This window comes from Salvelinus fontinalis, chromosome 9 (genome assembly GCF_029448725.1).
Source record: "Salvelinus fontinalis isolate EN_2023a chromosome 9, ASM2944872v1, whole genome shotgun sequence".
NCBI classification, from domain to species: domain Eukaryota; kingdom Metazoa; phylum Chordata; class Actinopteri; order Salmoniformes; family Salmonidae; genus Salvelinus; species Salvelinus fontinalis.
This window is the reverse complement of record NC_074673.1, coordinates 36,208,043-36,234,946: the sequence shown is the minus strand read 5'-3', so window position 1 is coordinate 36,234,946 and position 26,904 is coordinate 36,208,043. Positions and strand designations below refer to the sequence as shown.

The window sequence follows — 26,904 nt, the reverse complement described above, 5'->3', positions numbered from 1 at the left end:
AAGGATGACGCCCAGCTCATCAGGACCAATCTGAGAAGACAACAACCTGTCCAGAACCAACCAAAGGACCAGAACTTCCAGACTCAACCTACTTTCTGTGTTGTATAAAATGTCTATGCATTCTGTTATCTGAGCTTTTTCTGGAGGTTCATTATGAGCTGAATGAACGAGTCCGTATACGCTTGTACCAGATATCTTTACTCTTAAATTAAACTGTCGCTTGTCATACAATTTACCACCTTGTCTGAATCGATCCTTGACCGGCTCACCCTTCTCCATATCCCATTATCAACATAATCAAAAATAGTTAGTCTATCGCAATGCTGTATTTCGCAATTTCTGGTATTTTAATGACTTGCGCTAATTCAGTAAAGTAGGGGCTATCAATGAGTATGCTGAGTTATTCTACACACAAGAAACGAATAAAAACATTAATTGAGTTAATAAAGCTGCATACAAACATGATCTCTTTTTTGCTTTCTTGAGTAATGCAACTCCAAAATGCAGGTGTTTTAGCCTAGCTCAAGTGCTTTCAGTGGTGGTGGGGCAGCCAACGGAAAATAAGGAGCGTAAGAGTGGTAATGTTCTCTAGTTGCGCCGTGATTGGCTCAGTGTTCTCACTTATGGAGACACTATGTCAGTGCAAAATCGATGGGGAGAGCTAGAAAATTCAAGCCCCTTGGGTGCTGCCAAATAGTTACATTAGAAGTGCCCATCCAAGAAGGCTCAAGGTAATTGGCCAAAGATAAAATGACATCAAATCATATCTACAGTAGCTTTGATTGTCAACATCATGCTTTCAAAATATTAGCTAGCAAGCTAGCAGTCATTGTCATGAATCAAGTCGACAATCTACTGACATCCTTTACAATCCTTGTCATATGAAGACAAATATTTAAGAGGAATTATAGATAAAACGTATCGGTGCTCATCGGCCATTAGACATAAACATTACACAAGTTGGAAATTGCAAATTCAACAATGAGTAGTTTGGAAGGAATCAGTGGCTAACTGCAAGCATTGCAAAGCAATCACTAGCCTGCTATTCGGTGGAGTGGGTGTGGTCCCAAGTCTCAGTTGTCTCTTTTCCAAGCTTAAAAGGATAAACATTCAACATTGGCCATGCTGTCATTCCAGCATGCCGTGCTCAAAACAACTGGAAACCACGAACTGGGAAATCTGATTTTAGTGAGTTCAAAACAACTGGGAACTCGAAAAAAAGAGCTCCGACTGGGAAAATAAGTTTTGAACGGTCATCCAACTAGGAATTGCAAGTCAGGAACTCTGGCCTCTTTCTAGAGCTCCAACCTGAAGATCACTGACGTCATCATGATTTGACCTTGTTTTTTTCAGAGTTCCCAGAGCCTTTCAACCAGACTGCGCCTGTACAGATTAATTTTGTATCGCTCAGAAAGATGGCAGGAATATGAGCATTTGGGATTTCAGACTTTTTTGTTATGATACTTATTTTTTTTAGTATGCCGACTTTGACCAAGTTTGATGACAAAATTTGCCCACGGAGGACCGCCACGCCACCTTCCTGTTCAAGTGAGCACATCCCAACAAGGTGAGTCCAAAAATGCCCTGTATGCTGCTGCATAAATTATGTTATATGCCCGGGAGATATGTATACTGTCTGTAGCTAAGAAAGTAATACTAAGTGTATGTTGTGTAGTAAGCTGTTAGTAGCCCATGTGCATCACCCTAATAATTTGGTCACATATAGCCTGTTTTAGAGAAATGTAATCATTGAATAGTGTAAGAGCTTTCATTGTCTGCTTATATGCCCCTTTATTTATCCTATGGTTCTGAGTTGGTGTACAGAGAGAATACTGTAAGAACAGCCAATGTGTCGCTGTACATTTCAAATGTGCTGAACAAATAGTTATATTGACTCCGTCCTAGCTCGCTCATTGATGTGTTAATCTAAATTACGGATTGCCTCTTGTGAAGGATGGTTTTGTTCTCTTTTTAACAAAAATATATGCCTTATAGAAATAGGACATGTTAATCACAAAACATAGCGTGACTGCAGAAAAGCTGTTGTTAATCTAGGGTGTCGACTGTGCAAACCACAAGGTTGAGGAATGTGTAGGGAAAATGCTGAATAACAAGAAAACAGGACATGAGGAATGTGTAGGAAAAATGCTGAATAACAAGAAAACAGAAACTGAGGAATGTGTAGAAACCGACAACTCAGCTCAATCTTCACAAACACCATTCCGGACATCTGAATCCTGAGTGCTGTGGGGCTGGGACCAGCCTGGGCACCACCGACAGGCTAGCAAATTTAAACCACGCCAGGCCAACTCTAAAGTTGGAACTACCTCTGTCACAGTATAAAAGAAGATCTGTACTATTTCAGTCAGTTCTCTGCTTTACCCTGCGTGGTGATACAGTGAACCCGTATATACGAAAATTGCATTTACAATTTATCACTCGTGTTAAATAAATATAACTAATGTATATTCGGTGACTCTGAATCACATTTTATCTTGATACCAGATTTGATTGACGCAACCTTTTACACTCTTATCCGCTCGTCAACAGCCAGCCAGGGTTTCATTAAATAAGATATAGGCAATACTATTTATTGCACATTTAGGCTTAATAAAAATTATTCTTTGGCTATGTTCAACTTCAATTTACTGGCATTATGAAGAATAGCAGCCATACTCATTGTTAGACTAATATATACTTTTGGTGAATTTACGGGGCATTGCTAGATACAGATTACAAAGCCTATGCGCACCGGTTCTGTCTCTGCCTGCCCCGATTTTCTCCCTCGCCTACTCCTCTTTCTCTTCACTGTGAAAAAACGCTAGTGTGTGTCTTGGTCTTTGGTCTGTTGTGTAGAATAGCTCAGCCTACTAATTGATAGCCTCTACTTTAGTGACATTGCAAGCCAAGAAATTGCAAAATACAGCTTTGCGATAGCCTACATCTTTTGATTACCGATGCACAGTTCTGTCTGCCGACATGCCTACCTACAGTATGCTTAGCTGTGCCCCTCCCATCTCAATTTAAATTTAAGTGGCTTTATTGGCATGGGAAATATATGTTTATGTTGCCAAAGCAAGTTTAATGGATAATAAACAAAAGTGAAATAAACAATATAAATGAACAGTAAACATTACACTCACAAATGTTCCAAAGGAATAGAGACATTTTTTAGAAAAACATTTCTATTTCGTTTTTATGCTGTTTAATCAGCTTCTTGACTTGCCACACCTGTCAGGTGGATGGATTATTTTGGCGAAGGAAAAATGCTCACTAAGAGGGATGTTAACAAATTTATGGCCAAAATTTGAGAGAAATAAGCTTTTTTTTGTGAGTACGGACAATTGCTGGGATCTTTTAATCCAGCTCATGAAACATGAAACCAACACTTTACATGTTGCGTTTATATTTTTGTTCAGTATAGATTGATTTGATTGGGGAACGGAAAGCATGAAGTTTCGGAAGCATATGTGTGCATTAGATTTTATTATGTCCTGTCAATATGACAATGTGTCTTCCATTTCATTCCAGGTATTTGAAGAAAAGATCTGCAGGGGAACTCCCTAGACTACACAACCACCGTCCTCATCTGCCTCTGTGGATCTCCTCTGTGTGTGAAAATGGATCCCCGATTAGTTGCCTGGCTGAAGGATCAACACACTGGACTTTAAAGATGGAGAGGAAACGCAGAAAGAAAATAAAGAAGCTCAGGCCGTGTGCAAGAAGGGCACCGATGAGCGCTGGACATGAACTATGTTGTTGATGATTTTCATAGCCATATTTTTGGGCTTTTTGGGCTCTGGGCTTGGAGGGATACAGACTATTTCTAGTGAACAGAAAAGGAAAGCTTGGACCATGACCCTGGTGCCTATATGTTTCTCCATACTAGTGATTCTGCTATGTGGCAGGTTCATTCTAGTTGGGATAGAGGAAGGGGATGAGGCTGCATCCTCCATCTACTCTTCCAACCCTGATGAGACCCACAGTTCCAACTGCTCAAGTCTCACTGTAAAACTGAATTTTCCCACCAAAGTAGTCGAACATGGTCAGCTATGTTACTGTAGTTTACATACTAGAACACCAATGCCAGGAAGCTAATAATACTGAGGGCTGCCTCTTGGCTACTACTATGGAACTTCTGAAACATCTTGAGTGACATACAAGGTCCTTAGTCCATACTCACCATTCCCTAACAACACCTTGTCTTGTCATTATTTGGGTCAAAGCCAAATCATGTTTGTGAGATATATTCAGGCCACATTCTCTTTACGGTGATTGCCATTTATGACACGTAAGTCAAGTTTATCTTTCTGTTTTATGGTGTTTGTTCAATGAATTGTCACTCATTGGCCACAGACCGATAACACAAATTGCACTTGGCAGGACTATCACTGCCATGCTTCTCTACTCTATCTGGCTGGAGGTTCCCACATGGCTTGGCAGACTTTAGCCCAGGGTTAATCAACTCTTACCCTACAACGTCCGGAGCCTGCTGGTTTTACCTGATAATTAATTGCATCCACTAAATCAGTTCCTGATTAGAGGGGAATAAATTTAAAAAAGCAGTGGAACTGGCTTCGAGTTCCGGAGGTCTTGTTTACACTTGACACTTACATGTGACTTCTTCAATCAGAAAACGAAGATCGCATTGAAAAGACTGGTCTATACGCACAAGTCGATTTGTGGTCGGATTGTGTACAGATCTGTGCGGATTTCTCCTTAGTACGGACGCAATCAGGCTACCAAAAGCTCGTACAGTGGGCGACATCATCAGCACTACTCCCACATGTCTCAAACGTGTGTTTTGGGACCAAGAGGCACCTTTTAATTATAACTTTGGAGGAAATACTTTCCTAGCGTGTAAGGAACGTGTTTGCTGGACTCATAAATGCTAGCCATCTAGCTAATATTTAGGAAAAGATTGTTTGGCTAGAGTTATGCTAACCTGTTTGCAATCCCTTTAGCCTTGCTTGCATGCTTGCTTGCTGGCTAGCTACAGAGGTTAGCTACTGCCATCAGTTGTTGTGGTATTCTCAAATTTCGCCTATTCCACCGTTTGTAGAATGCATGCTGCTATTTGAATATAGCGCCTGTAGACTCATTTAAATGTAGGTGTAGATGCATGACACGTTCGGAATTCCATGGTCAGAATACTAAGGCTGCATGAACTGTCAAGTCTAGACACGGCCAGAGTTGAGTTTGAGGGCTTTAGCTAAGCTGTTGTTGGATCCTTCATTGTTCGGTGGAGTATTCATTGGCTTTTGTCCCAGAGCGTACATACCACCCTCCTTCCTCTTAAATGTCCAGTGCTCCAGTCAGAGTAGTCTGTCTGGGATGCATGTCTGTGCAGTCCTACTGGCTGAGCACCATGCCAGAATATAACATGGTATTTATATTCCGCAGCCCTATTTTTCAATGAATTCCTAATGACCCAGTGAGAGCAGTGCATTGTGAAGCAGGGCGAGGGGTCATCATGACAGAGTGGTCGGGCTAAGCGGTCCAGATCATGTGACGGGCCTTCTACAGAGTCAATAAAGAATTGGCTTGTAGTTTTGTCTCTGCCAACACATTCGTACTAAATTCATGAAAGTTAAGCTGCATTGGTACCACACCTAAGGGGTCTTTGCAATTGTACACAGACAATGGCACAATGTAGCCAACAAAGTTATTCAGTATGATTTGATTCTAGGCCTCCTTTTGTCATCCATTGCTGTTCTTATGGACTTTTATTTCACTGTTTTGGTTATTTGCTTTTGCTCAATGGTTAGTGTTAATTCTCAAGAACTGTGTAGTCTAGTTAGATGTTATTAAAGTTGTTTGTCAGTCAAACGTAAAAGGGCTTTATATTTCCCTATTGCAATTAAGTGATAGCAGAGGAACTGCTAGTATAATGCTGCACTATTGTGTCCTGTACCAGCCCAGAGATGTAACTGGGCAATTTTTTTTTCTAGAAACAAGAGAATCAGTCACTTAATCAGTAGTGCTCTGCGGAGCGCCGAGGCCCTGGACTGGGGCATCGTGCTCCGGGAGAACCCAGCCAGTGACTTTGAAGTGGTGCAGATCCGCCAGGCCTCTCACAGCAGCCTGCTCACCCTGGAGGACCACCCCTACATAAAGAGGGTTACGCCCCAGCGCAAGGTGTTCCGCACACTCAAGTATATGCCTGACTGTGAGTCTCCATCTCCACTCAGCCCTGCTTTTCTTATTTTAACTGATCCACATACTTTACGCTTTGTCATATGGACTGTCCCCTTATCCCACATGTGTGTCAAGTTGTATAGCTGCCCCCCAAATCAAATCAAATTTTATTTGTCACATACACATGGTTAGCAGATGTTAATGTGAGTGTAGCGAAATGCTTGTGCTTCTAGTTCCGACAATGCAGCAATAACCAACAAGTAATCTCCGGTCATGTTTTTCTGTGTTTGATCACCCCCCCCAAGTCTTTCCCCCTGGTAAACTCACCATGTTATTGTCCCTCACTTGAAACCGTGCCATGAAACTGTTTGATCTCACATGTCCACTCACCAAACTGCTCCCATACACACAGACTCCTTTCAGTCAGAGGTAAATTGGTGCTTCTTTTATCTCTGCTACACAGTAGCTTTAGTTTGGTCAGTGTGCTTTTGTTTCAGTGCTCCAGGCAGTTTCAGTGCTCTGTTCTGTCACTGTGTTTGGACGTGTTAGACGTTTAGCAGGGATCATATATCATGCAGCTCCAGAGCACTGTGTGTGCCCGGGGGTTGGTAGAAACTCCTCTCAGGACCTGGGTTGGAATGACAGTGCTGTGTCTGGGCACATTGGAGCCCCCTCCACCCCAGAGCCCTAAATAGTGTCCTCCTCCCACCACCTAGTCTGCATCTGTAGTGCAGGAATCACTCACCACCACAATGACCATGCTGCACTACAAACCAACACCAGTACCACTAACTACCACCAATTTAAACATGATTTAAAATGAACTTGATGGAAGAGGAGTGCACTTAAAATCACAGTGCTCTCCTTGCGTGATGCGAGTTGATGAACCATTTCATAGTTTTCAGTGATGTTTTATTCCATTGATATTAATCAGACTAAAGGTATCTCCACAGGTTGACCTCCTGGATCCATTTAGAGATGGTAATACTTATGAGCAGGAAGTGGCGGTATCATCATCTGTTAGAGTGACTAAGAGAATAGAGTGTAAAATAATTACACTTCATAGTGGAGACATCAGCAGCTCTGTCAGTGTCACTGAAGACTGTTACTGCAATAGGGCCATTTCACATGATTAGGTCAGTGGTGCTTGTTATTCACCCACCACCATCTCCTATATCTTGTCTCTGAATATTGTAATGGTCTGGTCACAGAGTGCTGTTTCATTTGGAACCCAGTCAAGTTCAATGAGCTCTTGTATTCTTCATGATTTAACAAAATTCAGTAGCTCGTTAACATGCAGATTATTTTAAATGAGAACGAAAGAGGTTACTTCACTGTATGCAGAATAGAGAGATTTCATATCACATTGGGGAGCTATGAATTTCTCTCAGTATTGTGCGCACACTACCAATGTATGACTGAATGTTTGTTTTTCACTCCTGGCTATTTCAGCAACGATTGTTCTTGACGTTTTCCTCTCTTGTCATCCCTGCCCGTCAGCGCCGGACCCCGGGGAACCCTGCAATAACGACACCCGCTGGACCCAGAAGTGGCAGTCGCCCGGCTGCTGCGTCGGACTAGCCTGTCTCTGGCCCCGGGCTTCTGGCATGCCACGGGCCGCCACTCCAGCCCGAGGCTACTGAGAGCCATCCCCCGACACGTGGCCCAGGCTGATGTCCTCTGGCAGATGGGACACACCGGTGAGGACAGACAGCAGGGGGCACTGTGTCTGTCTGGTTAATAACAGGTTGTGTGTAAACAGTTGAATGGGTGTGTTTGTGGTCGTTTACATTAACGTGTCTTGTGTACATGTTGTAGTTTGTGTACATTTATTTGCTGGTTTATTCTAACTGTCCGTATTCTCTGTGTAGATTCCGAAGTGAAGGTGGCTGTTTTTGACACAGGACTCATCGAAAAACATCCACATTTTAAAAACGTGAAGGAGAGAACCAACTAGACCAACGAAAAGACACTTGATGATGGTAGGATCATGGGTACTAAGTGAACCCTCTCCTCTCCTTGTGCTTTAGTAATGTGATCTGTTTCTGTGCTGTGGCCATTGACACTACGTTTGGTCTCGTCCTTCTCTCTCCAGGGCTGGGACATGGTACTTTTGTGGCAGGGGTCATTGCCAGCATGCGAGAGTGCCAGGGCTTTGCTCCTGACTCTAAGTTTCACATGTTCAGAGTGTTCACCAACAATCAGGTCTCCTACACCTCTTGGTTCCTGGATGCCTTTAACTATGCCATTCTGAAGAAGATTGATGTCTTAAACCTCAGCATCGGCGGTCCAGACTTCATGGACCACCCCTTTGTTGATAAGGTGAATAATAAAGAATCCCAAAAGCATTTCAACTGATTTACTTTTCTAAAAGTTTATTTTGCCTGAAATGTGTGTTTGTGTGCCAGGTTTGGGAGCTGACTGCTAACAGAGTGATCATGGTCTCTGCCATTGGGAACGATGGACCACTATATGGGTGTGTTCTCACACCTAGAGGAGGTGTGGTGGTCAAAAGGGCGTAGCATTGATTATTACAAGATACAGATTAGTTTAAAGGAAAGCCAAGATGTAATTATTATTTTACATACATTTTCAATTCCATATGTATCCTATCACCCTGAACAATCCAGCGGATCAGATGGATGTGATTGGGGTCGGTGGGATAGATTTTGAGGATAACATTGCCAGGTTCTCCTCGCGGGGGATGACTACATGGGTACGTCTCACTCACAGCATAACCTCTCAAATGTCTATCTGTGTACTCTTACCTTTCATAGTAAACTGAACTCTGTTCCCCAGCCTACCTATTATCAGTTCCACACTAGACATCTAACCCTGCGTCTCTGACACTCAGCCATAAGAAAACACTGAGATAGAGTAATTGGATGTGTTCAGACCGTATGGCAGCATATGGCCATCCCTAACCTTTTTTTTGTGGGACATATAAATGAGGAATGCAAACATTGTCATATCTCAGTTTACTTACGGCGCTGCCTACTCCTGATCATTTGTTTTTCAAAAAATATTTTGCTTTGTCTGGGACGCTAAACCACACAAGATAAAGCGTGCCCATCTATATAATGAATATGAACTGGGTGGGTTAAGATTATTAAATATAAAAAGCACTAAACCTTAATATTAAAGTTTCACTTATACAAAAGTTTTAAATGAAGCCTAAATGGTTCTCTTTTCTTAGATTACTAAGAAAAGCTCATCCATTGTTTACAAATTGCCTTCATGCCTTTGTGCAGATTGCTATGTCTCATTTTCGATTAATTGAAAATTAAACCTTTTTCAAACAAGCATTGCAGAGCTGGTTTCAATTTCATCCCCCTGAAAAGATAGAACAAATATTACAACAAATGTTTGGTTGAACTCAAATGTGCTGGTTGATAAAAAAGATATTGTAAATTGGGATGGGGAGTTATGTCTTTCATGGAGTTATCAGAATTGTATGGGATGGTCTGCTTAAGATTACAACCAATTGATGACAGCATTACCTAGAAGGGAACTGGTCTGTCCAATATAAAGGATCAAAACTGGCAGAGGAATAAAAATAGGAAAGTATACCAGTTTCATTTGAGGACCAGGATGTTGACAGCTGTGCCATACAGATTGCGAAATAGTTGGGAAGAGATTTTTGATGTAGATATTCCATGATACAGGATGTATGAGTTGATGTATAAAACAACGTAAGATTCAAGACTGTGCTTTTCAGCTAAAATGAGAACAGAATTCTTGCTACCAACAAAATGTTGAACATTTGGGGCATAGCTCTGCAGATTTTGTTGTGAGGATACAGAATCAATAGATTTGTTATGGTCTTGCCCTCAGGTAGACTGTTTCTGGTTTGTATTGGTAATTGACCCTAAAAATAGCTTTGTTGTGAGATCTGTAGAGACCTGGTCAGTCAAATACCAATATATTAATACTCTATTTAATTTGACTCCTTTTTTCTCCCCAATTTCGTGATATCCAATTGGTAGTTAGTCTTGTCCCATTGCTGCAGCTCCCGCACTGGTGAAGGTCGAAAGCCACGCGTCCTCCGAAACACAACCCTACCAAGCTGCACTGCTTCTTGACACAGTGCTCACTTAACCCAGAAGCCAGCCGCAGCCGAGGAAACACCGTACAACTGGTGACCGAGTTCAGCGTGCATGCGCCTGGCCCGCTAAAAGGAGTCGCTAGAGCGTGATGGGACAAGGACATCCCGGTCGGCCAAACCCTCCCCTAACCCGGATGACGCTGGGCCAATTGTGCACTGCCTCATGGGTCTCCCAGGCACGGCCAGCTGTGACACAGCCTGGGATCGAACCCGGGTCTGCAGTAACTTAGACTGCTGCGGTCTAAGTAAAAGTATTTATCTTCAACTCGCAATCTGTGGATACTATTCAATAGATTCAAATTGTATGTTAAACATCACAGCATAGTTGAAAGATGTATGAAAATCTGAAGAGGGTGGCCAGCAGAGATTGGTGGGATGGGCTGAGGGAAGCTGAGGGTTGGGATGTGGATTTGGAGACAAGTGGGAGTGGAGTTAGAATGACGGTCAAAGATAAGTTTTTAAGAAATTGTATGAAGAAAAAAAAGTTTGAATGACACTAATCTAATGCCTGTTTGCCTGAGGCTGATGCCGCGCAAGTGTTTGTACGCGTGTACACATGCATTCAAACGTGCACATATGGAGAATGGAATTATTTTAATTTTATTATGATTTTGTTTTCGGGGGGGGGTCTCAGATGGTTGAGGGGCAGCTCTCAGGGAACTGTGGGGGGGATCTTGGAGGGCTGGTGGCCTGTCGGTTGGGAGCTTGAGGAAAGTTTTTGACCTTGTGGGAGATTTGTTGACGTGCCCTTAAGCAGGGCGTTGCTTCTGTGGGTCGCTCTGGATGGGAGTCTGTTAGATGACTTAATGTAAATGTTGAGCGGCTTCGCTGCAAGTGTCTCTTTCTCCCATGTTCTCTCTTTCCCCTATACTCTTTATTCAACATGATTCTCTCTGCCTGCTGTTTTAGGAGCTGCCTGGGGGGTATGGCAGAGTGAAGCCTGACATTGTGACCTATGGCTCTGGGGTGAGGGGCTCAGGGATGAAGGAGGGCTGCTGCTCTCTCTCAGGAACCAGCGTAGCATCACCTGTGGTGGCAGGCGCTGTGACCCCACTGGTGAGGTGAGTTCTCACAATCTGTACCTTAACAGGTGAATTTATGTTTGTGTGTGTGTGAAAAAGTCTGTCTCTTGTTCCTTGCCTGGCTGTCTACACTTCTTTTCCCCTGGCCCCTCCCTCCCGCATGCTCTTAGCACTCCCCCACTTTCTCCACAACTCACTCACTCACTCACATATACACAATATATTATTCATGGTCAGACTTTGCTTTGTTGGAGATGTTGCTGCTTTTTATCTGTGAGCAGAATAACTTCAGAACATACTCTAACAAGAAGTGGCTGCTGCATTACCTACCAGAGGCATTATTCGTTTCTACTGAAATGCTGAAACATGGCTAATGGTGAACATTCTTCTATAGTCTGCCAGCAGTTCACTCAATTTATTTGGTTCAATAATTACCATTACAACACATCTCAATGGGTTGTCATACATCTTGTCTGTAAACATTATGCTACAGTCTGGTGTATAGGCATAGTAGCATTAAAGCATTTGATTGATAAGTTAGTCTACTTGTTCTGCAGGAGACACCTTACTCAGCAGTATTTCTTTAAGAGACCATGAACACCTCATTCGCAGTGTTAGTGACAGACTAAGAGTTATCGGCTGAATTGAAACAATTGTTTTCAGGTTCAAGATGCAGTTACAATTTAACAGAAAGACTGTGTCTGTGTGTAAGTGGTCTGATGATGCTGTTTTTTCCTGTGGACCCTTTGGGATAAATGAAATCGATAGATATCCTTCACTTCAAAACAACAAGAACACAGACATTTAACAGAATCAATCTACTTTCCATCCAGGGAAGAGCTGACACACTTTCATCTTTATCTCCACTTCCATTTGTCTCTCCAGACTGAGTTTAATTCTCACATCTCTTACAAATGGGTTTATTGCACCTAAATCTCCGTCTCGCAGTCTGTCTGTTTCTAAAACCTCATCGCTCTCTTTCTCATAGCAAGCTGTTGAGTCCGATGGAAGCTCTGCATTTATACCTCATCTTTATTGATCATTGAAACATAATGCAAAGTTAATGTAATAGTTGTTAACCCAGCTGTGTCTCTCCTACAGCACGGTGTTGAACAGAGAGCTGGTGAACCCAGCCAGTATGAAGCAGGCTTTGATCGCCTCAGCACTGAGGCTCCCTGGAGTCAACATGTTTGTACAAGGCCACGGAAAACTGGACCTCATCAGAGCCTACCAGATCCTCAACAGCTACAAACCCCAGGCCAGGTACTGCACACACTTCACACGCTCATCATACACTTTGTTTTACATAGTATTCACTTTGTTATATGTTCACTCTTAACTACTTGAAATGTTCTAGCAATGTCCAGCGGTCCTCTTTCATAACTCTGACCTGATCATGTTGATTTGATCCTGTTTGTCTTTAGTCTCAGTCCCAGCTACATTGACCTGACAGTGTCCCTACATGTGGCCTTACTGCTCCCAGCCCATCTACTACGGTGGCATGCCCACCATCGTCAACGTCACCATCCTCAATGGCATGGGTGTGACGGGCAGGATTTTGGACAAGGTACTTTTGTATTGAAGGCTTTAGGTCTCATGTCAAAACATAAATAATATAAATTGATCTGACATGCTGTGTTTATTTATTTTTTGTGTGTCATCCTCCCGTTTGTTGACATTTTCCTTTCTTGTGCTCTCCAGCCCACCTGGCAGCCTTACCTACCGCAGAATGGTGACCACATTGATGTGGCAGTCTCCTATTCGCCAGTCCTCTGACCCTGGGCTGGATACCTGGCAGTCTCCATCTCTGTCGCCAAGAAATCTGCATCATGGGAGGGGATTTATTTTTATGTTATTTCTGTAATCTCACACTGCCATCCTCTAATGTAGATTTATAACCAGAGGGCACAATATTTAGATACTACTGTTAGGGTTAGAGTTAGCAAGCTACCTACTAGCAAAGTAGCTTGCTGTATCCTGGGTCAATGGTTCAATGTTCTGACCCTCATTGTTGTTTAATTCCTCAGTCTGAGGTGGATGGGGAGATGACCTCTACGGTTAAATTGCCAGTTAAGGTAAAGATAGTGCCCACTCCTCTTCGTAGTAAGAGGGTTCTGTGGGACCAGTACCACAACCTGCGCTATCCGCCTGGCTACTTCCCTCGAGAGAACCTGCGCATGAAGAATGATCCACTGGACTGGTGAGTTCTTTGGGCAACTATTTAGCTCTGTATCACTGTTTAGTTTTAAGAGAAGATTAGGCTGTTTGGGGTCATTGCAGTGCAACTCTTAAAATGTACCTATAGAGGGTGCCATATAAGAGCAAGCCAGACCATTTTTCCCCTTTACAATCATTACTTTTTTGTGTGATTGGTGTCTTGTCTGAATAATTTGTAGGAATGGAGATCACATTCACACCAACTTCAGGGATATGTACCAGCACCTGAGGAGTATGGGTTATTTTGTGGAGGTCCTGGGTGCACCCATCACCTGCTTTGATGCTAATCAATATGGTGAGAATATGTTTGCTATCTTTGTCAGTTGACTGTGATCTAACATATTTTAGAGCGGGATATGGGGGTGCAGCACATGAATGAATGGCTTATCATGCTGTCATTGCTTACAGCAATAGTTCCAGTGCCTACGCATGCATAGCAGAGCATGTTTTTCTGTATCTGGTCTCGGGCTGACATTTCCTGTGTGTGTTTAGGGACATTGATGGTGGACAGTGAAGAGGAGTACTTTCCAGAGGAGATATCAATGTCTCGCCACAGCTTGGTTAAGGGACTGTCTCTCATCGTCTTCAGTGACTGGTACAACATTTCTGTCATGAGGAAGGTCAAGTTCTACGATGAAAACACCAGGTAGGTATTATAACACCACTTTGTATCTTCTCTGAATCTCTCTCCTATAGTCCTCATTAAAACATCAAAGGACAGACAGGGCGTCAAGCCTCAGCATAGCCTGTGTCAATAGGGGATGGCGGTAGCTTTGAGGTTAGAGTGGGACATCAACCAGAGGGTTGCCGGTTCGAATGCCAGTGCTGATGGGGTGTAAAATCAGGCGCGAGAAAGCCGTCAATCTCAGGAGTCACCTACTGCCGAGGAACTAAACCAGGCGTCCATTTCCTTAATGCACACACTTTTTGCTTAATAAAAATGTTAGACTACCACACTTTATTGTGATTTAGTAGGACCAGTATAAACATAAGAAATCCATCGCAGATCTGACTTGCAAAGACTAGGCTGCCTTATCATATACCCCAGATTTCTCGCTTCAGAGCTATGTCTATGGTAACCTCAAACAATTAATTTAGACGCAGCGTTTATTTGAAACAGGCGTTTATTTGCTGAAATGTGTGCCGATGCCCAGCATATTAGCATAGACATGACATCAGTCAAAACAAGACATGGTATCAATAACGAGACGAGCTGAAATGAGCCATCTACGATTCCCCAATGGCAGTTTCTTGTCATTGTTGCTAGCTATCTGACCATCCACATCATAGCAACACACTGCCCCATCGATGCGTGCACATCGTTTGTGACGTCAGCCAACCCATCTGTTTTAGAATTGGCCTTTCATTTGTATCCCCTCTCATGGGTTGAATATGTTCTCCTCAGGCAATGGTGGATGCCAGACACAGGGGGCGCCAACGTGCCAGCTCTGAATGATCTGATCTCTGTATGGGCGATGGCCTTCAGTGATGGGCTCTGAGGGAGACTTCACCATGGCAGACCATGACAGTAAGAACACACACGCGTTCACACACCCTCATTCACTCGCTGTGCCACTCATTTGTGTGTAAATCTAGAAAATGAATCAAGGTTAGATGGATTAATAAATGTTATATTATTTAGTGTAATGTTTAAACTCGTCTGTCTCCTCAGTGTACTATGCATCAGGCTGCAGTATTGCAAAGTTTCCAGAAGATGGGATTGTGATTTCCAAGACCCTAAAGGATCAAGGTATTGCAAACACCCACTTCCACCTGACAGCTGTTACCATGGAGATGTTGCTGTATATTCTCATGTTTCTCTTTTTGTCTTTCTCACATATTCACCCCCCCCCTCTTTCTTCCTAAGGGCTGGAGGTCTTGAAGCAGGAGACTGCGATTGTGGAGGGTGTTCCCATACTGGGAATATACCAAACACTGTCTGAAGGTGGAGGTCGGATAGCCCTTTACGGAGACTCACTGTATAGATGACAGTCACAGGCAGAAAGGTAGAGACCCCACCTGCATTTTCAGATATCTAAAACCATATCTGAGAAACTGTCAGTTATTGAAAATGTAATGATTTAAACTTATCTTAAATGATCAGTTGGTGTGGTTTTGACCGTTGTGTGTGTGTCCCCCATAGATTGTTTCTGGCTACTGGATGCTCTCCTGCAGCTTGACACCTCCCAGTCTCACCCACTCCAAGAGCAGGGTGGCTCCTCCTGCTAGCTCCGACCGCCCCTGCCAGAGAGACTGGAGGGTAAGAGAAAGCCTCAAACATATCCAGCTCAGCACTTGTTTCAGCTTTACACACTTAGTAGCGATCCTCCTCCAGGTAATCATTTATATCGGTATTCAAGGGTATTGGAGGCTCACCTGGGAGACCCAAAGCCACGCCCACTCCCTGCCTTCCCTCACCTGTCATGGTCCAAGCCACAGCCACAGCCACTTAACAAAACGGCACCCAGGTGTGTGCCGATTCTCTAAGCCATGTAACAATGTCCCTACCCCCTGAAGTGTTATTCCTTTGTTCATTTCCATCTCCTGCATTTCCTTTCATTTTCTATCAAACATATGGGGAGATTATTTTGAATACACTCAACTGTTAATCTCCATATTGATAAGTAAGTGTCGTAATGTGCATCCATGCCTTTGTTACACAGTAACCTATGGAAGCACCAGAAGCTGCTATCTATTGACATGGACAAAGTGGTGCTGCCCAACATCAGAAACTACAGACCTCAGGTCCGGCCTCTGTCTCCTGGGGAGAGTGGAGCCTGGGACATCCCTGGAGGTGAGAATACATACCGAGTAGCATTATCACCTGCTCAACAGCACATGTTTCAGAGGTACTGTGTTCTGAGTCCGTTTGTAAAATGCACACAAACTGTTTGAATATCTAAGAGATCTGTTTTTTTTTGTCTAGTCATTGTCCATTTTGACAATGCTAATATGTGCTGCTTCCTGACACCCATGTCATCTCCCCAGATATAATGCCAGGACGCTACAACCAGAAGTGGGCCAGACCATCCCCATGTTTGCCTTCCTGGGAGCCATGGTTGTGCTGTCCTTCTTTGTGGTGCAGCTCACCAAATCCAAAAGCAAGCCCAAACGATGGAAACCCAGAGTCAAACGTCCAACTTACTTTCAGCAGCAACAACTGGCACCAACACCACAGACTATTATGCCAAAGTACACAAGGCCCTGAACTCTGGAAGACTATGCTGAGACCGTGTGTGCTTCTGCCTTTGAGTTGTGGCTGTTGGATGAAGGTTCATAGGCAGGTTGTTTGTCTTTGAAATATGCAGCCTACAAACCCAGTCAATGTTTTCCACAGGATCTTGCCTCCACTCTTCAAAGGAGCTTTTCTTTCCACTGACCAAATGGAGTTTGATTGAAATGTCTGTCCACTTTTTGTATTTATTGAATCTGCATCGTCCCCCGATTGGCCTCATCTTCCCTGTGTTCTTTTAAAGTCAGATTAACTGATGTACTGATATCCTTATTTAGTACTTTTTGTTCAGGTGATTATGGGTTGCTTAATTGTTTGTCTTGTTTGTTTTTATATTTTGTATAATGAGCTCTGGTGAGGCATTCTAATATCCATCATGATTTAACTGTTAATGGAGTAGCATTGGCAAACTTTTCAAAGTAATTATGAAGTGTAAGCCTTGGGTCCCTTGTTTATTTTTGTAATGTTTGGCATTCAGAAAATTAACAGTTGGGAAATCTGTGTTAAAGTATGTTGAGGAAAGCTACGACATGCAAGACCTTAATCTAAATGTATGATTTCAAAAGTGTTCTAATGTCGAAGATGACCCACATCTCTCATCTATATACTGCCCCATCCCAAATTGCATGGGAATGATAGGCAGCATCTGAATTGATGAAATGATATTGTTTATCTTTCCCATTCATTTGGCATTGAGCCATGTAGCTGGGTGCCTCAATAGCTCTACACAACAGATGGACATGGACCCATCTTCACAATAAACCACTTGAGGCCTGAAAGTGGTTTAAGTGTGCTATCAACATATTTGTGGCAACTGAAGATCAGTTTCAACAACAGCATCTGAAATGTAATCTTCAGCTAAAACAAGATGAATGGCCTTGTCATGATCTGTCAGCATGAGTGAGTGGTTTACAATCCCTCTTGGTAAAATAGCTGTCTTCCTAAGTGGCTACATTCTTGATCAATGATCAAATATTTTACCTCAAAGTAAGTCATGGTCAAACAGTTTTCTAAGGACATCTCTTGCATTCATGTACTTTGGTGTTTGAAACTGTCCCACACAGTGTAATTGTTATTTATGAAAAGAGTGAATGTACCTGTTGGGATTTTCTACAGAACTGCATTTTTATAAGTGGTTCACATATCAGAATAACCTTGGTGGTGTAATCCCATACCAGAGATGCTGAAGGTCCCCATCCCACTATAGCCTGCCTCAAATTCCATCAGAGCTGTCTGAGGATCAGTTGCCTTGGTTGTGAAGTAGACTAATTCCATTAAAGGTGATGGGGGCCGGGCGGTCCTGCTAAATCCCCAGCTTGATCCACTTTTAATGGGGGAGAATAGCCTGTGAAAATGTCACTGGTCCCTCTCGGATGACAGCCCACAATGGATGCTAATTACCTGGAGAACATGGGAACTGACCCTGTGATCTGTGGTTGAATGGATTTAAAAAAATCTTGTGGCGTGAAATCACATGTCCTCCTTTCCCTTGGAAGGTTCCCAGCAGCCAGGAAAAGTAGACAACAATTTCTCCTGCTGACATCTCCGAATATGACAGCCAGCAAATTCATACCTACAGGCTTCACCACCACAGACCTGAAGGGGATTCTATGATTGAAGCTAGATATACTCCGGGTTTTCTAAAGCTAGCCAGCTTCAGTTATCTTCACATTCCAGCTCAGGTTTCATCTGTTCTATGACGGTGGGTATTGCTCGTACGACTGCCGCTAACTCTAGCAAGCTTGTAACTGTGCTTGCATGTTGAATGCCAAACTCTTCATTGAGACCATGCTTACACAACCCAGGGGCAAGGCAGTGCCACATTTTCATTATTGCCAAAATGAAAAATTATCTTGCAAATTCAGCAGGCTATGGTGTGAAAAAGGCTATTAGAAGTGCTGCAATTTAACCTTGCTTGAGTTGGCGGCAGCTGCATGATCAATATCCACCTTCGTAGTATGGATGAAGAATGAACGTGAAGCTAACTGAAGCTTGCTAAATTTATAAAAGCTTGAGTAGATCTAGCTTCAATCGTAATATACCCCTCTGGTTGGCAGGGACCTCGGCGCTAGTGATGTACTAGGCCATCCGCTCTCCGTACCACCCTCTGTATCACTTTGCAGTCATGAGCAGTGCAGTTGCCATATCAAGCAGTCAAGATGCTCTCAATGATGCAGCTGTAGAACTTTGAGGATCTGAGGGCCCATCCCAAATCTTTTCAGCCTCTTGAGGGGGAAGAGACACTGTCGTGCACTCTTCAAGGGTGTGTGGATCATGTTAAGTCCTTAGTGATGACCATGTTAATTAAGTCCTTATGATATAAAAGTCATTTTTCTTCAGATTTGCCAAAATGCCACGTCCATCCACTTATACCAATGCATTCGTAACAATCTAACATTACAAAACTTATATTACCTCATAAGCCTCACATAGCAAATGATCAATTACATTTTTTTGACTGGCTGACCAAATTAAACTCTCATTGACCTCTGACATGGTCTATGTACGTTTTGTTATTTTGATTTCCAAGTCAAAACGGAGATTGGAAAAACAAAAAATGGCCTGATTATTGGCTACAGTCATGCTAGCTGGTAGTGAAGCTGCCTGGCCAGAGCTACCTGCTGCAGAAAGGTCAGATTTATCCATGACTTTCTGTAGCTAACTTACAGTAGCTAGCTCTTCTGCCAGGTGATGGTGTTTATTGACTGAGTAATAATGAACAGCAGGTAAATATTTACAGAAACTATCTAGCACTTTGCATAGCTAACTTAGCTATTGCTTACACATACAACAATATCCAATTAAACTACAGTCAGTGCTGATGTTTGTGTGTGTGTGTGTGTGTGTGTGTGTGCGCGCTGAGTGTTCCTGCAGGAGAAAACCACAGTATGGCATCTGAGCTGATCATCATGAACTTCATGTAGTTACATCAGCCAAAACAGTAAGTTAAAGTCAGCCTTTTTATTGTTATGGGTATACTTCACCAAAATCCTTTCCTGTTCACTGAAAGGCAGATGTAGGCTATACTTCTCTGAATGTATACAGGTGTAGGATCTGTAATTTGATCACCCTATTGTTGCTGGACATTTCCTTCACTTTAAAATGTAAGACTTGGCCTCCCGGGTGGCGCAGTGGTCTAGGGCACTGCATCGCAGCGCCACCAGAGTCTCTGGGTTCGCCCCCAGGCTCTGTCGCAGCCGGCCGCGACCGGGAGGTCCGGGTCGTCCGGGTTAGGGAGGGTTTGGCCGGTAGGGAATTCCTTGTCTCATCGCGCTCCAGCGACTCCTGTGGCGGGCTGGGCGCAGTGCGCGCTAACCAAGGGGGCCAGGTGCACGGTGTTTCCTCCGACACATTGGTGCGGCTGGCTTCCGGGTTGGAGGCGCGCTGTGTTAAAGAAGCAGTGCGGCTTGGTTGGGTTGTGCCTCGGAGGACGCATGGCTTTCGACCTTTGTCTCTCCCGAGCCCGTACGGGAGTTGTAGCGATGAGACAAGATAGTAATTACTAGCGATTGGATACCACGAAAATTGGGGGGAAAAGGGGATAAAATTAAAAAAAACATGTAAGACTTGATTTCCCCTAACAAAAAAATGTATCAAACTTTACAAAAATATATAATTATAATCCACACAATAAACTGTTCCTGCAGGATTATTTTCCTGCTGTGAGAAAATGTTCAAATTAAGATCCATCTGTGTGTGTGTGTGTGTTGATCAATTAAATGAAACCAGTTTAATATTATTTGTGTACTAATTCCCCCCCACACACACAATCCCTACTCTCAAATAAATATATATTACACACATACACAGTGGCCAGTTTTTATCTTTTTTATCTTTATAACACCTATCTATAGTAGTACCGGGTTGGACCCCCCTTTGCCTCTAGAACAGCCTGAATTTTTTGGGGCATTGATTCTACAAGGTATGGCGTTCAAACATTGTTCAATTGGTATTAATGGACCTAACGTGTGCCAGGAAAGCATTCCCTACACCATTACACCACCAGCCTGTACTGTTGACACCAGGCAGGATGGGGCCATGGACTCATCCTTACTCTGCCATCAGCATGGAACCGGGATTTGTTTTAGGTGATTTTTTTCTTCCACTCCTCAACTGTCCAGTGTTGGTGATTGCGTGCCCACTGGAGCCACTTATTCTTGTTTTTAGATAAATCAAATTTTACTGGTCACATACACATGGTTAGCAGATGTGAGTGCAGTGAAATGTTTGTGCTTCTAGTTCCGACAGTGCAGTAATATCTAACAAGTAATCTAACAATTCCAAAACAACTACCTAGTACACACGAATCTAAAGAGATGGAATAAGAAAATGTACATATAAATATATGGATGAGCGATGACCGAGCAGCATAGACAAGATGCAATAGATGGTATAAAATACCGTATATATATATATATATATATATATATGAGATGTACATACATGAGACGTACATACATGAGACATGTAAACATTATTAAAGTGGCATTATTTAAAGTGACTAGTGATCCATTTATTAAAGTGGCCAATGATTCAAATCTGTATGTAGGCAGCAGCCTCTCTGTCTGATGTCCTTGAGATAAGCTGTTTTTCAGTCTCTCGGTCCCAGCTTTGATGCACCTGTACTGATCTCGCCTTCTGGATGGTAGCGGGGTGAACAGGCAGTGGCTCAGGTGGTTGTTGCCCTTGATTAGGGATGGAATAAGAATTTGTACATATAAATATATATAAAGATATCCTTCTAGTAGTGTGGGGGCTGCGCTTTGGCAAGTGGGTGGGGTTATATCCTTCCTGTTTGGCCCTGTCCGGGGGTATCGTCGGATGGGGCCACAGTGTCTCCCGACCACTCCGGTCTCAGCCTCCAGTGTTTATGCTGCAGTAGTTTATGTGTCGGGGGGCTAGGGTCAGTCTGTTATATCTGGAGTACTTCTCCTGTCTTATCCGGTGTCCTGTGTGAATTTAAGTGTATTTTATCTCTCTCTCAGCAGCAGCCCCCCCCCCCCACCTCACCTGGCCTGATGACTCCTTGCTGTCCCCAGTCCACCTAGCCGTGCTGCTGCTCCAGTTTCAACTGTTCTGTCTGCAGCTATGGAATCCTGACATGTTCACCGGACGTGCTACCTGTCCCAGACCTGCTGTTTTCAACTCTCTAGACAGCAGGAGCGGTAGAGATACTCTGAATGCTTGGCTATGAAAATCCAACTGACATTTACTCCTGAGGTGCTGACCTGTTGCATCCTCGACATCCACTGTGATTATTATTATTTGACCCTGCTGGTCATCTATGAACATTTGAACATCTTGGCCATGTTCTGTTATAATCCCCACCCAGCACAGCCAGAAGAGGCCTGGCCACCCCTCATAGCCTGGTTCCTCTCTGGGTTTCTTCCTCTGGAGTTTTTCCTAGCCACCGTGCTTCTACACCTGCATCGCTTGCTGTTTGGGGTTTTAGGCTGGGTTTCTGTACAGCACTTTGAGATATCAGTTGATATCAGTTGAAGGGCTTTATAAATACATTTGATTTGATTATCTTTTTGGCCTTCCTGTGAAATCGTGTGCTGTAGGTGTCCTGGAGGGCAGGTAGTTTGCCCCCGGTGATGCGTTGTGAAGACCACACCACCTTCTGGAGAGCCTTGCGGTTGAGGGCGGTGCAGTTGCCATACCAGGCGGTGGATACAGCCTGACAGGATGCTCTCAATTGTGGATCTGTAAAAGTTTGTGCACTGTTGCGCCTTCTTCAACACACTGTCTGTGTGGGTGAGCCATTTCAGTTGGTCCGTGATGTGTACGCAGAGGATCTTGATTTTCAACCTGCACTGCTCTCCTGTCGATGTGGATAGGGGGGTGCTCCCTCTGCTGTTTCCTGAAGTCCAAGATCAACAACTTTGTTTTGTTGACATTAAGTGAGGTTATTCTCCTCCTCCCTGTAGGCTGTCTCGTCGTTGTTGGTAATCATGCCCACTACTGTTGTGTCATCTGCAAACTTGATGATTGAGTTGGAGGCGTGCATGGCCACGCAGTCATGGTTGAACAGGGAATACAGGAGGGGGCTGAGCATGCATCCTTGTGGGTCCCCAGTGTTGAGGATCAGCAAAGTGGAGATGTTGTTTCCTACCTTCACCACCTGGGGGCGGCCTGTCAAAGTTCAAGACCCAATTGCACAGGGCGTGGTTGAGACCCAGGGCGTCAAGCTTAATGATGAGCTTGGAGGGTACTATGGTGTTTAATGCTGAGCTGTAGTCAATGAACAGCATTCTTACATAGGTATTCCTCTTGTCCAGATGGGACAGGGCAGTGTGATAGCGATTGCATCATCTGTGGACCTGTATGCAAACTGAAGTAGGTCTAGGGTGGCAGGTAAGGTGATATGATCCTTGACTAGTATCTCAAAGCACTTCATGATGACAGAAGTGAGTGCTACGGGGCGATAGTCATTTTGTTCAGTTATCTTTGCCTTCTTGGGTACAGGAACAATGTTGGCCATCTTGAAGCATGTGGGGACAGCAGACTGGGATAGGGAGTGATTGAATATGTCCATAAACACACCAACCAGCTGAGAGTGGACCCAGTGTGGTTGTCTGCTGCAATAGCCCATCCGTGACAAGTACCGATGAGTTGTGCGATCCGAGATGTCATTATGCACACCACTGTTGTACTGCACCGTTATTTGCCGGTTTGTGGCCTGCCTGTTAGCTTGCACGATTCTGGCCATTCTCCTTAGACCTCTCTCATCAACAAGCAGTTTTCACCCACAGGACTGCCGCTGACTGGATGTTTGTCGCACCATTCTCAGTAAACCCTAGACACTGTGGTGTGTGAAGAGCCCAGGAGGCCGAGTGTTTCTGAGAAACTGGAACCGCTGATCATACCACACTCAAAGTCGCTCAGGTCACTCGTTTTGCCCATTCTAACATTCAGTTGAACAGTAACTGAATGCCTCGATGACAGTCTGCCTGCTTTATATAGCAAGCCGCGTCCACGTGACTCGCTATCTGTAGAGGCAAACCATTTTCGTGAACGGAATAAACTGGCCATTGAGTATCTCTCGATCAAACACACACACAGTTCAGTCACTCAGCCCTATCCAGTGGACATGATGCTCTCAAGGTCCTGTATTACCGCCTCTTACAACACCCTGATGCTGTACCCTACTGTACTGAGACAATATGACTCTAGAACAGTTTTACAATATTTTAAATTCAATGGGGATTTATTGGTATGGGAAACATATGATAATATTGCCAAAGCAAGTGGAATAAATAAACTCAAATGAACAGTTAACTGTCCCTCTATCTATTTCTCTGTCTTGACAATCCTCACAGTTCACTCACAGATGGTATGTAGGCTGGTTGATTACACCTGCAGGTCTGTTTAAGGGACAATTGGACAGAACATATCAGAATTCTTGGACTTCAGCTGAGACCCTCTTCTCCTTCCCCATCCTTCAAGGAACGTCCCTTATTTACACTACCTCTTAGGCACGATGCTCTCAAGATGCGTTTCTCAATTTCTCACATGTTGTGTGGTATTACCGAGAGAACACCCCTAGACACTTTCACATTGGTTGTCTACATCAGACTAATTACCTGTGTGTTTAAATATTGCATCCATCTCACAGAATTCAAATGATTCCTCTACTGCCCCTTGCTTTCTCTCTTTCTCTCCAGGATACATTGGGGTAAGTTGTTTTACTGTTGGCACCAATGCCATGCTGTCAGGTTGCCAAATCAACTACTTAATCCCCCTCACACCAAACTTTGCTCACTCTTGTTCAACTGCCCTTTGATTAAATCGGTTTAATTCAATGTTTAAATTTGCTTCATGTGTGGTTTTTACTGAAAGTTGACAGATGGCACTTGTATGGGGGATGTGGTTGTGGGGGGAGAGAGTGCATAGATGGGTTTGGTTGAAGAAACCTGTCTCCCTACCTCCCCTCCTTCTCTTGATAAGTAATAGAATTTGAATGTAATTGCTGCATTTGACCTGTGATCCAAAATCAAATAATTGTATAAGTTACAAGCTAAGACTAAATGAGATATAATTTGTATTTATTTTGATGAACCCCAGCTACTCTTCCTGGAGTCCAGGGAAAATAAGGCAGTCTATACAATTTTAAAAACATTACAATTAGGGATGCACGATCTATCGGTGAACATATCGGAATAGGCCGATATTAGCTAAAAATGCCAACATTAGCCTGATGTCTAGTTTAACGCCGATGTGCAAAACCGATGTCAAAGCTGACGTGCATACCTACGTAACGTAGGTACATGACGTAATGACGCCACGTAAAATTTTCCCACAATGTCTGCTGTGTGGATCGAGCAGTCAACAAGTCGAGCAGTCATTTGAAAGAGTAAGAACATTTCAGCGAGACAACACAAAGGCGAAATCCATTAACGCCAAGAGAATGGAATTCATTGCCCTTGACAATCAACCGTTCTCTGTCGTGGTGATGTTGGCTTTCACGACTGGTTGAGCACCGGTACACACCACCAAGTGCACTATTTTTCAGATGTAGCCCTACCGGAGTTACACAGTAGTAGCGTCACAACATACTATGGAATGGCATTTGGGTTTTTGAGTGTCAAAAAAGATACGTCGAACAACACAGTTCTATTATAGAATGTTGTGGGTTCTGAATTTGCACGTGCAAGTCAAACGCCACCAATACTATCAGTAGCACTGTCAAAGCTGTAAACCCAAAAAATGTAACAAAATGCAAACAAGCAAACACCGATCAAGAAAGATATGTTAACAATACTGGGTTGGTAATAAAGCATTATTTGGATGATCGCAACTTCTGGGGTAGCTAGCTTTAGCTTGGTACCTAGCTAGCACCAATCCCACCAGCCTGAAAACAATGACCAGGAGAAACTACAGTCATTTTCATTAATCTTAGCAATGATTTAGGAATCCTTGTGAGTAAGTATTAGCTTGGTAGCCACTTGTTGTTTGACTACTGAAATTGAACTTCAGTTCATGAAAATAAATAGCTAGCCAGCTACTTAACCCTGTTGCCCAAAGCTAACTTAATCTGGCGAGTGACGCTCAACCAGAACATGTGTTGTGAAGCTAGCCACAATGAGGATTGGGCACAATAGTGTAATTTGCAGTTTGCCTTCAAAATAAAAGTACCTTTTTGAAAGTGATGCAGAAGGTTACAATTGGTGGAATCATGCCATGTTTAGACTATATAATGTTAAACAAGTTTGGAATGTGAAGCAATGAAATGGGGAATCAGTCTACTCGGTGACACCCACAGAACACACTGTGAAGTGTTTATGCAAATATTAGTGTTGTAGCTCTTATCGCGGGACTGGGACTGTGTGAAATCCCCTCCCCAGTCAGCCTATTATGTGTAATGACATTCATATGGCACTGTACAGCTTTACCTAAGGATTAGGGATCAATGAAATGGGGGTATCAGTCTACTCAATACCCAAGATATTTTTTCCCAACGTCCTCCTCAGAATTATCAGACTACAAAACATCTAAGCAGTATTGTTTTTCCTCAGGAATAGTGTTCAACACACATAGGTTGACAATAAATGTGGCCCAATTCACAGTTGTTTCAGAGTCCCGCAATAAGAGCTATGATGCTAATGTCCTCTGGGTGTCACTGAGTAGACTGATATCCCATGTCATGGATCCACAATCCACAGGTAAGGCTGTACAGTGAAATAAGTATGCTCCCAATGCAATTCTAAAGTATAATACATCCAGTGTGATTTCATATCTGTCAAATTAACAAATTGTATTTTGTTCATTTTATATAACATTCCAACCTCGTTTAGCATGATCTATTCAAGTATGGCATAATTCTACTATTTGTATTAATTTTCCTCACCGTCAATGACATACTTTTATTTTGAAGGCTAACCGCAAAATCCACTATTGTGGCAAATACTTATTGTGGCTAGCTTCACATAGATGGGTCTGACCACCAGTCAAATAAGAACTGTCTTATTTTAGATGATGACACCTAGCTATATAGCTAGCTAACTATATCTACTGAAACAGATGTTGTTTTGCTATGTTTCTGGGGAAGAACATTGTTTGCATCCATGGGCCAGCTAGCTTTTTTTTATGACAAGCACTGTAGGTGAGGGGTCAAAGAATTAATAGGCAAAGGCCTGAGGCTACAGCCCACTAACAAATGACCAGGCAGGCCACCACACACACCTGCA

General features: G+C 43.3%; 1 pseudogene; it reads left to right on the top strand.

Moving 5' to 3' along the window:
* The first annotated feature begins 3,855 nt into the window (after positions 1-3,855).
* On the top strand, positions 3,856-19,524 carry LOC129861826 (membrane-bound transcription factor site-1 protease-like; annotated as a pseudogene).
* Positions 19,525-26,904: the final 7,380 nt, after the last annotated feature.